Raw genomic sequence first — 17031 nt, forward strand, 5'->3', positions numbered from 1 at the left:
TTAGAGTTTATACGATTTTACCTCGTTTATTTATTTCTTTGAATTTGCTTCAACCTATATAAATTCTTTTATGCGTCGAGAGACGATAATTCCTGAATCTATTCAAGGTATTGTAATATTTTTGTTTTAATTTTTCGTTCGATTTAATTGTTTGATTTGACCGTTTGATTTATTGACGATTGTTATGAAACTTGTTGCACAATTTGTTGTACAATTCGATGCATTTAAACATACATACATGCATGCAAACACGGACGCGTGCATGCATGTATGCACATAGCCAGAATTCAGAATGTACTTCTCACACACCGATTTTCGATTCTCCCTTATTCGGTGAAACTTCTTCGAAGTAGTTTCTTGGAGATCTTCATGTAACTTGGAAGGTTGATATCAAGTAGTTGTTAGCTCGCCTTCCCAAAGAAAGTAGTGGAGTGCATCGTATCGCGCATTGCTACCGAAAAGAAAGTCTCTGAAATGTAAGACGGGGGTAAAAAAAACTTTACGTATAATTTACATAAAAATAAAAAAGTCACGTAGAGAACTCGAGGCTCAAATACGAGAGACTTTTTTTTATATAGAAAGTTTGATATGAGTAATTTATCATTCGTAACAGTAACGCTTAAAATAACTTTAAACGTGCAGTTAGCAATAGATAATCTGTATGATAATCATAGTTTGTAAAGAAGGCGTGCTATTTGTCAACGATAAGTAATCTTTCAGATAAGTAACTTCAGAGCGTCGAAAATCGAATTCGATAAGTCATCAGCATCGATCTGATGAACATATAGTTATCTTGTATGTATATTTATCTCTTTTTATACAGTAATATCTACTCGAAGAGATACCAACGTATTTTTAGGAGAGAAGCATATGTTTGTAGACGATAAGATAATTTTGTAGGTGGAAAAGACGTTTTATGGATCGACAGATAAGCGGGAGATTGAAACGCAAGATTTGAAGCAATACAAAAAATAAAAAGATAGTAAAGAAATTTCCGTTTAAAATTGTTTTCTGACGATTTATGTCTTTACGTGATTTACTACACTCTTAACTGAATTTCATTTCAATATTTGTTTTCGGTAAAAAGATGATAAACACGAATATGATACCACGATATAGTGGAACTCACATTTCCCAATGTAGCTTGTTATGTATAATTAACTGATATAATTACCTGCGTGACATAATAATATGCTGTCGTGAAATGAAAGAGTAATACGTTGCTCGTTGAAATTTTTTAGGACAAGTTATAATTTATATTTTTCTCTTTTGAATATTTTTAAATATTAATATTTTTCGGTGAATGACATCTTATTTGTATTAAAATAATAATTATAGTTCTCTCTCTCTCTCTCTCTTTCTTTCTCTAATGTCGTTTATGTGCCAGTCTTTTTGATATAAAATAGCGCACGTAGTGATGCGACGAAAGTTATTACTCCAAAAGTTAAGGTGTTTCGACATATACTAATAAATCAGCTACATATCTACGTGCATATGACGGGGAGTGACGTCCGTACTTTCACGCAGTTTTACGGGTTTTGGACTTTTCAGCGAGCCATTTATACGATATATAGCTAATAACAAAGTTCTCATATATTACAGCAGCAGCACTGAAAATATTGTGGGACGTTGAATCGAGAGAAATAGCTAAAAATAGATAAAATTCGAAAAAATAAAGGAAGTTCATATTTATGCGATGTAACGGACAGTTTTTTTAATACTCATGAATATTTATAAAAATTTTACTTGAAAGTGCAGCAAATCATAATTTTGGCACGGAACGCTCTCACTTTCTAATGTGAATAATACATAATTCTTCTGCGAATAAACGTTATTTTTAACAACAAGCAACGAGCATAGCACGTAATTTATTTTCGTTTGACGTACGACAGTGTTGATTTTAATTATTCATTCAAATTATGCGCAACATAGTTTGCTGGAAATAGCTTTTATGTTTAACGGAAGTTGCGCGCGTCTCTGATCGAATTTCTCAAGAAGAACATCTGAAAAACTGAGCTGTAGAAATCTTTCTGACCTGAACAAGACAATGCACTTCCTCGCTCGTCCCTTGTATTATCAGCTCGTCCCGTACGGTCTTTTACTATTATAGCCTTTACTAAATCGGTTTTGCATAATCCCGTTTGAAATCGGTTTTACTCCGAGGATTCAAAGCGGATTGTACGTGCCCGAATTTTTTAGTTTTATTTCAACAAGTAAAGAGACCGCTACGTCAATTTGGTCTATTATGTTTACGTTTAATTTATTAAATTTACCTTATTAAATTCGTCTTATTAAATTCATATTTTGTGTTATTGTGCTGTGTCATTTGAGAGACGAGACAGAGTAAATTTTTATGAAGTTACAAATAATGTTTGTACATTCGTACATTTTTAATATCTTTAGTTCAGCCAACTGTTAACTTTTCACGTTACTCTTATATCCGATTATCTTATCGATCACAAATTATTTTTGTTATTTTGATACGAGTACCTGTTACACTTTAATACAGTACGTTTGCCCATACGGTTGTAGAGATATGTGTAAAGGAGAATTGTTTTTGTGTGTGTTATCTATTGGGATGTACACGGTACGTCCTCTTTACTGTCTGATCGAATCAAATGCGAGAGAGCGAGCAGTCCGCTTGGAATTCTCCGAAGCTCGATATAAATTCTCGACTATTGGTTGTGCAGGAGAAAATCAGATTAAGGAGCGCAGAACGATTTACCAATAACGTGTCGAGAAATTTTTTGTGCGATGCCACGGATGAACGTGGCAGCGAAAGGGAGATGAAATCGATAGGATTAGTGGGATCGTGACAAGGGCGTTCCTCCTGGGTGACGCGAATACGGGAAAACTCGTTGCACTGCGAAGCGGAATTTCAGCCTGCTGCATCTGTGTGTAACCACAGCTCTGAAATTACGCAACAAGCGCACGTCCATCTTGCTCGTCGGTTCGATGCCCGTCCCGAATGCATATTGCCGTAATAATCCATAAACAGCGGCGTCATCGGTGGCGTTTGGCATTATCGGATTTGTAAACTGGCCAACGTTTGTGACGCGGTATGGTAAACTCATTGACGTTCAAATATTCTCCTTCCTACCTCTTCAATTTCCAGCTCTTCGACCTATCCTATTGTATTGTGATCGTAGTTGTCCAGTATATATGCATACTGATGCCTGAGGATCGACATAGTAGTCTCCATTTTGTGGAACAATTCGTGGGTTATATTCGCGAAACTGAAGAGTCTTACGCGACCGAAACTTGATGATATCCTGACCTTAATTTCTCTTGACTCAATTTCATTAGCGATACCAATAGACGGTCGAAAATAACCGACTGAAAGCTACTTCATCAAATTTCTGAAAAGTTATCGGCTGTCATAAACGAAGCTTGACAAATGCTGGAAATAGATCATATCCTAGAAAAATATCGAATCGTTATAATTTATGAGACATCAAACAAATGTGATTTTGTTAAAGCATGATGTTTACTCAAATTGGCTTAACTTTTGGTAGATTTTATTTTGAATTATATTTTGAAAAATTATAATTAATTACACGTAATTATACTATGACGCACATCAAGGGTACATATAATTTTATATGTAATTTATGGACAACGGTGACTAGTTTCTAATTAGCGGTGCGCATGAAATTTCAGTGGAATGAAAAGTGATCCGCGGAGGCTGAAATTACATAGGTGCTCTTACGCAGGATAAGTTGGTCGCTTATCGATTAAGATTAAATCTATGGCTACAGCTATATACACATATATTAAATTACCGCTGGAAATTATTTTTGTAACGAGAGAATTTGATATTTTGTGGTCACCTTATACGGTGATTTATAGAGTATTATGTAGACGTAATAATAGCACTGCATTTTGTCGAATTAAAATCATATGACTAACAATAAGTAATAAAATAACCGCTCCAACATCATTATTATACTGGTCGAACTTGGTTTTGCTTTTATTCGATAAAATCCTGTCATAAACAAAGTCGAAGTGATACAACTTTCTCGAGCAATAATCCGTTGGATTTATCACTGAACTTTTAGATTCGGCAGCCACGCCTGTATACACTTGCATCGTATCCGTTTACGAGATGATTCGACCAGCTTGCAATTTCCTACTCTAGCGGGGTGTCAAAGTTCTGATGTTATCCAAGTTTGTACGATTTCCTTCGCGTATCTTACCGGAATTACGATCGAATTTCGTTAAAGTATTGATACGTAACTTCTTGAAATATGACTGAAAATGTCTTTTTAATACAATATGCAGTCTTTTCAATACAATGTATATTCTTCTTGAATATTTAATAAAAAAAATTATCATAAATTTTGAACTTATCATTTATTAGCGACACGTATTCTTCCACGGACAAGAATTTAAAAATAAATTTCGGAACTGCTTTTTTACTGACGTAGAATTAGTGTTTTGTTACTTTTATATGAATTTTTCTTTCATTGTATTCATTTAATAAGGGGAGGACCAAATATTTCTGATTATTCTAACCAAAATTTGATTATAACAACTTTTGGTTGGACTAACAAAAATTATGTGGTTTTAATCGAAATTTCGTTAAATTAATTAAATTTGGATAATTATACGCACTAAATATTTCTGTCTGTGTATGGAATATTAAAAGTTTAATTCATTAATTTGTATAAATAAAATTCTTTTAGAGTATAAATAATATTTTTTCGTAACTTAACTCAGTAACATCAAAAAGTTATTTAAACATAAAGACTTAAAGTCTTCCCACGAGTTACTTTATATTTTTTTTCTGACTTTTTCACAGATCTGGCAAACGATAATATACATTTAAAGCAAAAAATAGTTTCCACGTGTTACACGATACTCAACAGAGTATAATCGTGTACTTAACGTTCGAGACTTACATCCTAATATAGCAGCGCGGATTGAATTCATTTATTTTTGTTGGAATAAAAGTGTCTCTTACTAGGGTTCCCAGAATTTTCAAACGTGATCGTACGTGATGAGATACGAGTCTGAAGCGTCGTAATGTTAGTGATGGAAAGAGCTACGGGCACGTACGCGTTTTAAGCGAGTCCCAAGTTAGAAACCCGATGGAAGTCGTGATTTCGGGGCCCCGCAGGGGAAACGCGGCGATTTTCGAGGAAGACGCGAATCACGTACGCGTATGTAAGATCCACTGGCGCAGGCAACGAGAAAGAGGTAGGATGGTGTATTCAAGCAAAGTGAGGGGGGGATGCGAAAAGTATGTGTGCTCAACGAACGGTCGTGGCCATGGCGAAATTATGAGGCAACTCTAGCGCGGCGCAGCGGCAGTCGACCGCTTGTATGCATAGCGAACGTATCGAACGGGGTAACTTGAACTAAACGGGGTATTCGCGTAACGAAATAATTTAGCCGCGCGCTCTGATCTCGCGCGAGCGATGTGCGTTGATACGTCGACTATCAATTATTGTCACTAATAATTTCATCGCATGTCTGACCGACATTGTGACGCGACGTGACGTACTCGTCCCACTAACCGATAGCATGTGATCCCGGCTGGCTGACTTGTCGACTGACAAGTTGCTGTTATTGATACGGGCAACAGGAAAATGCGTTTCGACGCATTTGTACGCACACACGCATTACACATGGAATTTCGTCGGTGTGTTTACACGAACTTTGTTTGCCGCGTAAATCCTACTGCTTGAAATTGGCAATTAGTTGGCCACTGTGTCTTTGCGGTGGTCCCACGCCGGAAGCATTTCCGGATAAATAATTGCCAATTCCGCCATGTCTCGCGAAAGGATTGGACTTCTCGTGGCAGGTCATTCTCTTTCATTTACGAGAATGTATAGCACGTAATTTGGCTGCATGTGGGAAGGTAGAACGTTAAGATTCTGCTAACATACCTACGAAGACACAGTTCAATGATTTAACAAACGAACATTATATTTGAATGGAACTTAATCTTCGAAAAAAAAACCTTTATTCTTCTTCAGAAAGTCTTCATTCAATATCGTTAATTAAAACAAAATTGCGTTTGCACAAGTCTACATTAAACTCAACCGCAAAAAATTCAAACTATATATCTGTAATAGTATTATAATTATACAGTTAAGAACTTTAAAATGTAATTTATCTCTTAGCCAGTAAGAAATTTTTTCTCTTTTTTAAACATTTCCATTATATTACTTCGCAAGATCACGCGGTTAACGAAAAGAACTTGTGTATTTAAGAGATATGTGTGAACGTATAACTCAAGAGAGGAAATATCTTGGATGTGTGTTTTAATCTTCGCGAAGTTTCTATCGCGAGGTTTTCGAATTTCCGCTCATACCAGCACAGGTATGTTTCTATGAAGAGCGTTTCCTGCCAATATCCCCTGCGAATATTCGGCAAGCAAACCGGGAAACGTATTTTCTGGTGTATCTGCGCGATATTTTCACATACATTCCGCTATTTCTTGATTTTTACTCTTGAAAAAGTGCAACTCTTTTCTCTCGATATAGCCATAACTTGACAGTTCTTCTCGCAATCGAACAAATGACGGAGTAAATTGTTACGTTACTTTGTCATCAGGGCTCGGTTTTATTTCAAATAAATTTATTTAAAATATACATTTCAAATATAAAAAAAATTAAATAGTTATTTAGTATTTATTATTTAAAATAACTTCTTTTGACCCCTATTTCTTATTTAATATTTTAAATAAGTTTTTGGAACTTATTTTTTATTTTTTATTTTTTATTTTAAATAAGCTGTATCAGTTTTTTATCGATTGTGAATTTTAAATAATTTTCTGGAACCTATTTTATATTTTTTATTTTAAATAAATTGTATCAATTATGTTACCAATCTATCGGTAAAAGTGACAGTAAGTAATTATAGTATATTTATGATGAAGTATTATATGTGGAGTGTGAGATATGATCTAATGTTGATTTTTCACCTTGTTCGCGAAGGGTTAATATTAAGTATCAATTACAGGCTGTAGCTATAAAAAAACTGAAACGTTACATTTAGAAATGTATTCGTATATTCAAATAAACAAAATCGTTAAAATATTTTTTATTTAAATACTATTTGAAACGTTTATTTAAAATACATATTTGTTACTTTATATTTTAAGTAAGTTCCGAAATCTATATTTTATTTAAAATAAGAAATAGCCTTCGAAAACTTATTTAAAATAAAAGACAAATTATTTTTATATTTTAAATAAAAGTTATTCTATATTTTAAATAAAGAAATGTATTTTCGGGTTCTATTTCTTATTTCATATTTTAAATAATTTCTTGTGACCTATTCCTTATTTAATATTTTAAATAAGTTTTTGGAACCTATTTTACATTTTTTATTTCAAATAAGTCATCAATGATTTTACGATTCCTACGAGTTTATATTTTAAATAAGTTTCTGGAATTTATTTTATATTTTTTATTTTAAATAAGTCGCATCAGTTATTTTACCGAGCACTGTTTGTCATTGAATACAGAGATAAATTACGCACAAAGCGCATGATGCATCATTTGTCTTCGTTGTTCACCGAAGAATAAAGAAAGGTAAAATGATGAAGATTTCATGCGCTTCACGCTTAATTCGAAACGCATCCCAGGTTACACGTAGTAACTAAAACTGAAGTTGGGTTGGCATTTCATATATATATATCTTCAAACCTTTATTTTTTACATTTGGGGCCGATTGTTCCATTTTGCGCTAAACTATGTAGTAATTTACCTACTGAATAAACAAAAGAGTAAAAGACTAAAAGTATAAGAGAGTAAGAGAGTAAGTGAGCTGAAGTTTGTCGAAAGGTGGGACAACCCGACCTTAATCGTCAAAACTCTTTGTATGTATGAAACATTGAAGAACTCTAGAATTCTTTGAAACAAAGCCAGAATTCTATTAATTGTATCAACATTTTAAAATCGAAGTGCCAACTTTACAGACGTAAATAATAAATTTATGAAATAACGATATTTTCAGACATATGAAAAGAACATTCAGTTTACGTCTCTATAGCAGTACCTATGTTGCTGCTGTACAGGATACGGTGCAATCGGTAGTGAGCTTCTAAAGAGAGCGTGTATCTGAAAGTTAAGTTCTTCCATGAAACATTTGAATGGTTCATTTATTTAGCTCTTCGTTATGATCTCGTTAAAACTCGACGAGATATCTTGCGCAGACACGCGTGGCGTATGCCATTCATTGCTGTGCGAGAGGATATAAAAATCTACAATCTTCTTAATTTCAACGTAAAGTTTGCGACGTACCTAACGTCTGGTTCGAATGTAGTTTGTCCGTCGAATGTGCCGTTACATACACGTCAATTAAAAATTCGAACTATTTTTAAAAACCATCAGGAGTTATAGAACTATTGTGAGTGTAAATAAAACCATTGATAAAACCTTCGATTTTGTTAAAGTGAAACTAACTTTACAGAGATAATCCGATCGTTTATTTTCACGAAGCGATACGTTTATCAATTTGCCGATGGATATAGGGATAAAAATATTCGCGGAAGATGTTTTAAAAATTTAATAGGTTTTATTATGAAGTTGTACATTTCTGTCACTGTATTTTTGAAACACTGTGTCTTTTATTTGTTTAACATTTCACGTGTAACAAAGATCTCACAATCTGTTTCAAAACTACGAGACGACGATGCTACACTCTTAATAGATTGAAATTCCATTGGGATCGTAACAAAACGAGTTAATCGAAATGAATTTCGTTTTGTCGAACTGATTATCGATAACACTATTTTACAACAAATAATTACTTTTTAGTAATCAAGATACTTATAGTTTCTTGAATGCTGAAAACGATGTCACAAGTAAAATTTCACTAACATGTCAGGTTTTCGAGATAATTAAGATTTAATGCATAAAATTCTTTTTTGCGATATTTAACATTTTTGTGCAAAAAAAGGTTAACGTTATCTTGAAATTTAATCAGAAAATATAAATGTATTGTTTCTCTTCTTTAAAACGCATTTAAAAAATTGTTAATATTTATTTTTTAGCCAGGTTATGAAGGAGTTAATATAGAATTCTTCTAAGATAACATTTTATATCTATGACAACAAAATCACATACAATTTCCAGTTTATGATTATTGATAAATATATGCAAACAACTTTTATCTGAAATATTAAAAAAAAATTTTTTTTTTTTTGAGATATTTGAGGTGGGTAATTAAAATGAGACATCCTGTGCGTATATATTGGATTAAGTAAAAAGTAACTTCGTATTTTTAGATTTAAATGTCACCTAAAAATACGAAGTTACTCAACCCAATACATATATTTGTATGTACATATACTAGATGTACATATTTAAAATTTGCAATGATAAATTACACTGTGTATTGATAGTCAAAACTAAAAATAGAAGTATAGTGGCTGGTATTCATAATCGATTCGTATATTTAAGATTGGCTTAAGTACAGTTTTAAAATGCTATGAATCAAAGAGCTATATTAGCATATCTTAAGGTATTGTATAAGTCGATCTTAAAATAAGAATTGACTATAAATATCAGTCTATATGACTTTATCGTCATAGGTGGAAAATTTACCATCTTAGAACAATTCTGTACTTAAATCTTTTATGACGTGGTTAAAAAATAAGATGTTGAAATAAAAACAATGCTTTTTATAGATGAACGAGACATTCATGACTTCTGAATGTTTCAGGTATTGAAAAATTTATAAGAAACACTTTGTCTGATTCAAAGTAATAAAAAAAAACATTTTTTGGTTAACTAGTGTATAATAGTCTTGTGAACGTTTTATTTCTGAACTTTTATCTATAATACATAAGCGCGTTTTTTTTTTAACTCCTTGTTTAAGTAGTATCCTTTTGTTGAATAGAATTTTCGATGAGCCACGCGAGACGTTTATAAAACACGAGTGCTCTGAAGAGTATGACGCTTACTCCGTCAACGGCAACGAATATTAACGATAAGTCTTAAGCACCGGGATAAAACCGTGTAGCCCATTTCGCAAGCGGATCGATATACATAAGCATGTAGCTCCTGTTTGCAGTGCATATAAATTCTATTTTAATGCGATATTAGGTTTTCCGCCGAGCGTTTCGGTAAAGCTGTTGAAGGAGCATCATTCTCTACTTGAACGTAGATCGCGATAGATCGTCTAACCATTCGTGTATAGAACTAACCTCTAAGCAGGTTCATTTGGGAATGCGTATTCCAATTTGGCCGCGATCGTGCGAACCCAATCAGCGAATAGATCGAACTTCGATATATGCGGTTGCCTAGTTCGATGGACTCTCGAGGCACGTTTTCCTGCCTGCCTGCTCCGATGCTGAGTCGGTTGTTCAGGTAAGGCCCGTTCTCGACGTTGCCACGTATACTAACAATCACGATGGGACTCAAAGCGCTCTACCTTTGGTTCTATTTGTGCACCGGACAGGTACGTCCAAAGATACAACGCCTACGAGTGCGAGCAACCATTGTGCATTGGTACGTACGTAATACCATAGAATCGCCTTGTGGCAAACCCTCTTCCTCCTTCACCTTCTCTCTCTCTCTCTCTCTCTCTCTCTCTCTCTCTCTCTGTCTGTCTCTTTTTCGCTTTCTCTTTCCATCTCCCTCCGTTACCGCGTTCTCTTTCTCTCATTCGGGTTCTCCAGGAAGACGGGCAAGCTGATCCATCTATACGAACTGCTGCGCCGCATTGTTCTCAAATGGTACAGCTGGCTGGCTCCCCGTACTCTCGCCATACGTCGATGTCGGCGCGTGTTCGCGTACGTACGCTTTGTGTTCGCCTGACGTACGCCGCGTTTGACGATGACGCTTGACGGTGTCGTGTATACGAACGTATAATTATTTCATACGATGATTAACGTCATGCACGAATCGACGTCCGAATTCCTTCCCTCCCGTGGACAGGAAACGAAAAGAAATCCGACACGTACCTATCCAGGTACCGGGTTTTAACCGGGACTGTTACAAATTAGATTCGGTACAGTTCCCTTTCTTCTGATATGTTATGTCCACTGTCTCGAAAAGCTTTCGGCAAATAGAATTAAATGACAATGTAGCGCCGACCCAGGAACTACGCTCGAGCGTTTGGAAGCTAAATCTGACATAGTTGGAAATAATTGGTAGCACTCAATTTTATTGGAGAGTGGATTGTGCGGACGAGTCTGTAAGAAGCATTGTCCGGTAGAAGCACTTCGAGTTCGGGTTGTTCAGTGTACGGTACTCCGGTTTGTCCCTTCGCAAAATTTACGGGTCGCTTCGATCGATGGAAAATTTATTTGCCTGTTACGTCATAGTACACGACAAAGACAAACGTTGGAATTACCGTGCGAGATGCGCAGTATTCGGCAAGGAGCGTATATACATAGAAGCTTGTTATTGTCGCATAACGCAATTTCACGTATCGATATTTCCGCTCGCATTTACCTTAAAAATATGATAATGAGATTATATGCTTCGAATCTCCGATATTCGTGATTTCATTCGCGCAAATATAATTTCGAGATAGTTATCTGCAATATTTGATATGCGAAATGAAAACCCGTTATTTGCACGCATTGCTGTATCGCCGCAACGGCCGATAAAATTAATTGTCCGCAAGCATATTTAATTTTGCAACGAGGATATATCTATCATATGAAATACAGCCGTTGTTAGGTCCCTGATACTTTGTTATTAAAAGTTTACGTCATTATAGCGGTCAACGTCTCTCGTTTACAAAATTGACATCTCAATTCGTGTCACGTTTTGTCCGTCAATATTATTGTATTAATTGTTATTTGTAATATATGAAAGACTCGCAAAATTATATCATTATACACACATTTTATGTATTCAATGATATTTATATGTTTTACAAAATAACAATTAATCTATATAACAAAATATTACATTTGCCATTTAATAATAAATCTCTTATAAAATTTCACAATACTTTGATCAATTTGATGCATTATAATGACTTTAATGTGAACAGAAATGTACGGAATTCACCTTTGAGACTGTCCTTATTTCTGCTTTATATTCTATAGAATAATTCAACTGAATCGATATTTCTTAATAAAAGAAACGGTATCAGAAGCTGCTTATATATGTGCCGCAACATTTCATTTTTCGAAAAATACATAGGTGTACATATTAAATCAGAGTTCAAGAATTATATGAAAATCTGAAGGCCCAAAATGTACAGGTAGGTATATTTCATCGTCGACAAGAATGAATTTACGGTCGAGCTGCAAAGAAACACTCATGATTGTTTATGGCAGCGGGGGTTTTCCGTTACGGCTTGGTCCCGCGATTCTTTTTCTTCTTTCGTTTTTCGCACACATTTATGCACTCGCGAGAGCCCCGCAAACACCTACGGGACTCTCATAAAAAACGAACCATTGTTCATCGAGTTTACCATTTTCCACGTTTCTTCGCGACTTTCATCCCCCGCGGGAGCTGGTTCGTTTTTCGAAGTTACGACTCATCCGGTACGTAGAACCGTTTCGTGCGAATATCTTATGGAGCGTGCTGAAGGGAGAAAGGGAGAAGACTCTACATTACAATTACCAGCGTAAAAAAGTTTAAGTCACTTAACATTGTGCGCCATGCAACTATGCAGATGGCATTAAAAGTGGAAGGTGCGCGAACACGTTTATGCAAACGCGGTGGAACGTCACGCGCTACGCGATATCTAATGCATAAGCATGCTACTAAAACACGCTATTCCATGATATTTTGAAATGCGGTTGCGGTCACTCGGCATTGTTTGACATTTTCTGAGTTATTCTGCGAGTTTATTACTTGTAAATTTGAAAAGAGAAATTTGCTGTACTTTTAACATGCAATCATTTGCTTATACTGATCAAAATAATACGGAGACTATAGAAATCTAGGGAATAATTGAACAATTTTGATTGGCATACGGAATCTGTTTCGAATAATAGTTTTGTAATACGTTTCCAGATTTATTTATGTAATATTCCATTTTTTAGTGTTTGCATTTTTAAGATATAAATTTTATTATTTTTGAACTGTCGATCTAATTTTTCCTGTTTAGTACATTATTAATATTAATTATTACTAGACTGCGAAAGTTTATGCAAAATACTTAACTGAATGTTTTGCATAAAATGCATATTTTGCAATTTTGTAAATTTACAGATGGCAATCTCAGTCTTTTTAATTCACCTTTTAATAACTCTTTAACGAACAACGATTGACTGCTAAAACTGTCCGATAGTTAATATTCAATTAAGTATTTTGCATAAAGTTCCGCAGTCTAATTATTACTGTTGTTAACTACGCCGAATGTCTCTTATTCCTAGATGCTTAGAATTCGTGTACATATGAGCGCAGATCAGGTCTTCCCATCACGTGTTTGGAGGTATTTGCAATGATTTATTTCACAGACGAGTCTGTCTGCCTCGTAACGCCCCACAGGAACCCGGCATTATGCGAGGGCGTATATGACTCCGAAGTTTCACGAGGATTCCAATATTTACTGCCTCGCGTGCCGGATAGAGTTCTTTATACCGATTTTACGTACCAGCTGTTGTGTTTCTATCCGTAACTTCGACTTTTTCCAGGAAAAATGTGGGCCGCACACTTCGAGAACGCTCTGCACATGACGGTTTATGAGGATCATCGTCATCGCGACGGGCTTCTCCATCATATTTAACCCTCTGTCAGTTACATTCCGGCATACACTCCCACTGGGTGGCCAAATTAAACACGTGCGCGGTCCTCCCGGATTGTGTCTGTCTAGAAATGGCTATGTTAAAGGACAGAATGATCATTAATATAATGCTGTGTTTCAGAAGAAACAGATACACCGATAATCCCTATTAAGCTGGATCCCTCCACCATCAAAAATCATATTCGCGATAAGTGAATCAAAAATTTAGTGCTCTTTGCTAATTATTTGCTAAAAAAAATTTTTTTGCTCCGGCTGTTTAGCTGCTACAAAAAAAAATGGGGGGGTCTTCGATTATCTCTTTATTTTTCACACTTTAGAATTAGCAAATAAATCGGATTTTGGTACGATTCGATAGTAGACAGTCCCAGGATTACTGTGCCACCAAAAACTTGCGAGCAAATAATTCCTGCGACGTTTTACGAGCGATACAAGTTGTATTGAATACACGGCGCGCTGATTTGCTGGGAGTAGGCGTTCACGTCTCTTCGAGTTCTCACGCGTTGCAGTTAGCAAAAAATTTTGTCATATTTCGATAGTACGTGACCCAACGATTACTCTGATACCATATACATTCGAGCAAATAATTCTGTGGACGTAGAAAAGGAACTTGAAGTAGCTCGACGCGGACCGCGTAGGTTCTCGCAGCGCGACCGCAGGTATTTCTTTAAAAATATTAAATTTTCGAATTTTATTTACGCTATCTTGGAGCAAATAAAAAGCAAAAAATCTGGTATGTTTAATTTTTTTGTAGCACCACTGGATCTATTTTTTTCAGTATGGGGAGGGGTCCAGCTTTATATTAACCTGAGCCCTCATTTTTTTTTATAGCAGCTAAACCGCCAGAGCAAAAAAAATTTTTTTTTAGCAAATAATTAGCAAATAAAAAGCACTAAATTTTTGACCTGTCACGAATATGATTTTTGATGGTGGGGGGTCCAATTTAATAGGGGTATATCGATAACTGTCTTTTATTGTTCTTTCTCGTGTTAGTAATTTAAAATCTATAAAAAAATTAATCAATTATATTATTTTAGAAGAGATACAAAAAGAAATTTAAAAATAATATTACTACATAGAGATACGTGTTAGCTTTTTCGTTTCTTTGACATTACTTATTGTTAGCCGTGGAATAGAATGGGTTTGATAGCACTGCCGTGGTGAGAGAATCGAATAAAATGTTATGGGTTTACGGCAAGCCATATGGTGAAACACTAGAAATCTATACGTTCTTTTTTTTACACTGACACGTTCTTTCTCTGTAACAATGTTATCCGTTTTCATATCCGAATCTGCTAACGTGGCACGTGAAATTGACAAATCGAAGCAACATAAACGATAAAATTATCGCGGTTAGGCGTATCTCTAAATTGAATTACGTTATCATACATTCTTGAATATTGTCGGTGTTATAGAAATAATATTAGCATAGAAATCTATATATATATATATGTATGTGTGTATATATATATACACACACATATATAAATACATTATATATATAAATATATAAAATAAAAATCAAAATAATCGAAAGTGATTACAAGTTTATTTGTATTCATAGTATAATACGGTACGGATTTATCGCATCCGAGATCGATGCTTACTTCTTAATACCTATTTATATGTATATAGATATATATATTTAATGACTAATACTAATGAGTGATACAGTATTACTATTGATATTGTTACGTAAATACGAGGAAATAGGCCACTCTTAATTAATGCAATACAAAATTTTCGTATTTTTAATGACAATTTTGTAATGTAGACTTTTATAAATAGAAATAATCTATTCATTAATTTAAAAAGAAAGACAAAATAAGCACATTATTAAATGCAGGATGTTAAAAAAAAAAGAGGTCGATTTTTTGTCCACAAAGGTGTAAGTAAAAGGAATAGTGATTTTTATAGATTTCAACCTTCTAAATACGATGATTTTGATGGATATTAAAAAATCCGAGTTTTAAAAAGTCCGACTTTTGGCCAAAAGAATGTAAGTAAAAGAAATAGTGTTCGTTGTAGATTTTGACTTTTTGAATATGATAAAATTATTAAAAAGTTCGTGGCACTGCTTAAACATTGAAATCGCTTAATCTTGCTCTCTGTTTTAATACTGACCATTAGGTCCAAATATATAACACGGACTTAATTTTTAAAAGCTTATCCTCGCTTTTAGCATGGCAGATTGGACTTCCTGCTGACCGCTGAAGACATAGCTTATCGCTTAATGACTTCACTCATTTGCATGTCAAACTTACATAAGATAGCATCCTAGAGTTAAACGTATTTCTTTTTAATTATTAGAAAAAGTCATAAATATTGCGTTACCACATGTTGCCTGTGGATAGACAGAAATAATGTGCATTGATATAATAGAATATTGGTAAATATACTATTATATCATCAATTAAGCTTTTGACAATCGAGCTATGGCTGATAAGCGAGCTTGTTTTCAAATAGATGATTGTGGTTTTTCAGTGCGGATTGTTTGAATTGACTGATACAATTGCACGCAGCGAAACATTATGGCAGCTGATAATTGTACAAATAAACGCGACTGTATGTGTAAAGTGATAATATGGATTTTCTATGTAGCGATAATGTTACTTACGATTCTCGGTTTCATCAAATTTAATTGAAATATGTTTTAACCGCAAGATAATTTTAGGTACGAATTATCTCTTAATCTGAAGATAATAGAACATATATACAAAGAGCCAGGAATGAGTACAATGTATACATTCCTTAATGAAATTCAGTGCTTCTGTGGGCGAATATAATTCGCAACTGGAAATTAACTGCCGCATCGAAATAAATTACAAGTATTTTTACTATTTAATCTGTGGTGCTCAAAGCTCTTCAAAGTTTCTTGCGATGAAGATTTTAATTAATGCACGGCACGCTAATTATTCAAGTGAGCTCTATAACAAATTAGCATTCGTCGAAAACGGCTTTGTCGCGCTTCCACTGCCATTAACAGAGTCTCTTTGTCAGCTACTAAACCGCCATTTCGTTGACACGTACCGCGGTGTAAAAATGTGAAGCAGACAGTAACTTTATCGTACATAAGTGCCGCTACGGGAAAGTGCCGGCGCTCTTTATGGCCCTCGCAAGAACTTGGAATATCTTCGTGGAGAATGGGCCATTCCTGATGAGAATTACAGTCCTCTCTCGCTGTCTGCGACGACCATTCGTTCAGCACTGCAGTCGAGAAAGTCATTGTTCTAACGTGAATTTTCGTCAATTAATCGTCGCACCGGTTCCATGCGTCGTCCCTTGCGCATGTCCCATTCATCCAAATTAAATCGAGACGAGATAGAATTCCATTTGGCGTACAGCCGAATGCGCTCTGTTCTG

General features: G+C 34.8%; 1 protein-coding gene across 1 annotated transcript in view; it reads left to right on the top strand.

Annotated features, from left to right (window-relative positions):
* Positions 1-17031, top strand: part of kek5 (leucine-rich repeat, immunoglobulin-like domain-containing kekkon 5 protein) — a 273744-nt gene that overhangs the window by 28617 nt on the left and 228096 nt on the right. The window lies entirely within an intron of this gene.

Source organism: Trachymyrmex cornetzi, unplaced genomic scaffold (genome assembly GCF_001594075.2).
Source record: "Trachymyrmex cornetzi isolate Tcor2-1 unplaced genomic scaffold, Tcor1.1 scaffold227, whole genome shotgun sequence".
NCBI lineage: Eukaryota > Metazoa > Arthropoda > Insecta > Hymenoptera > Formicidae > Trachymyrmex > Trachymyrmex cornetzi.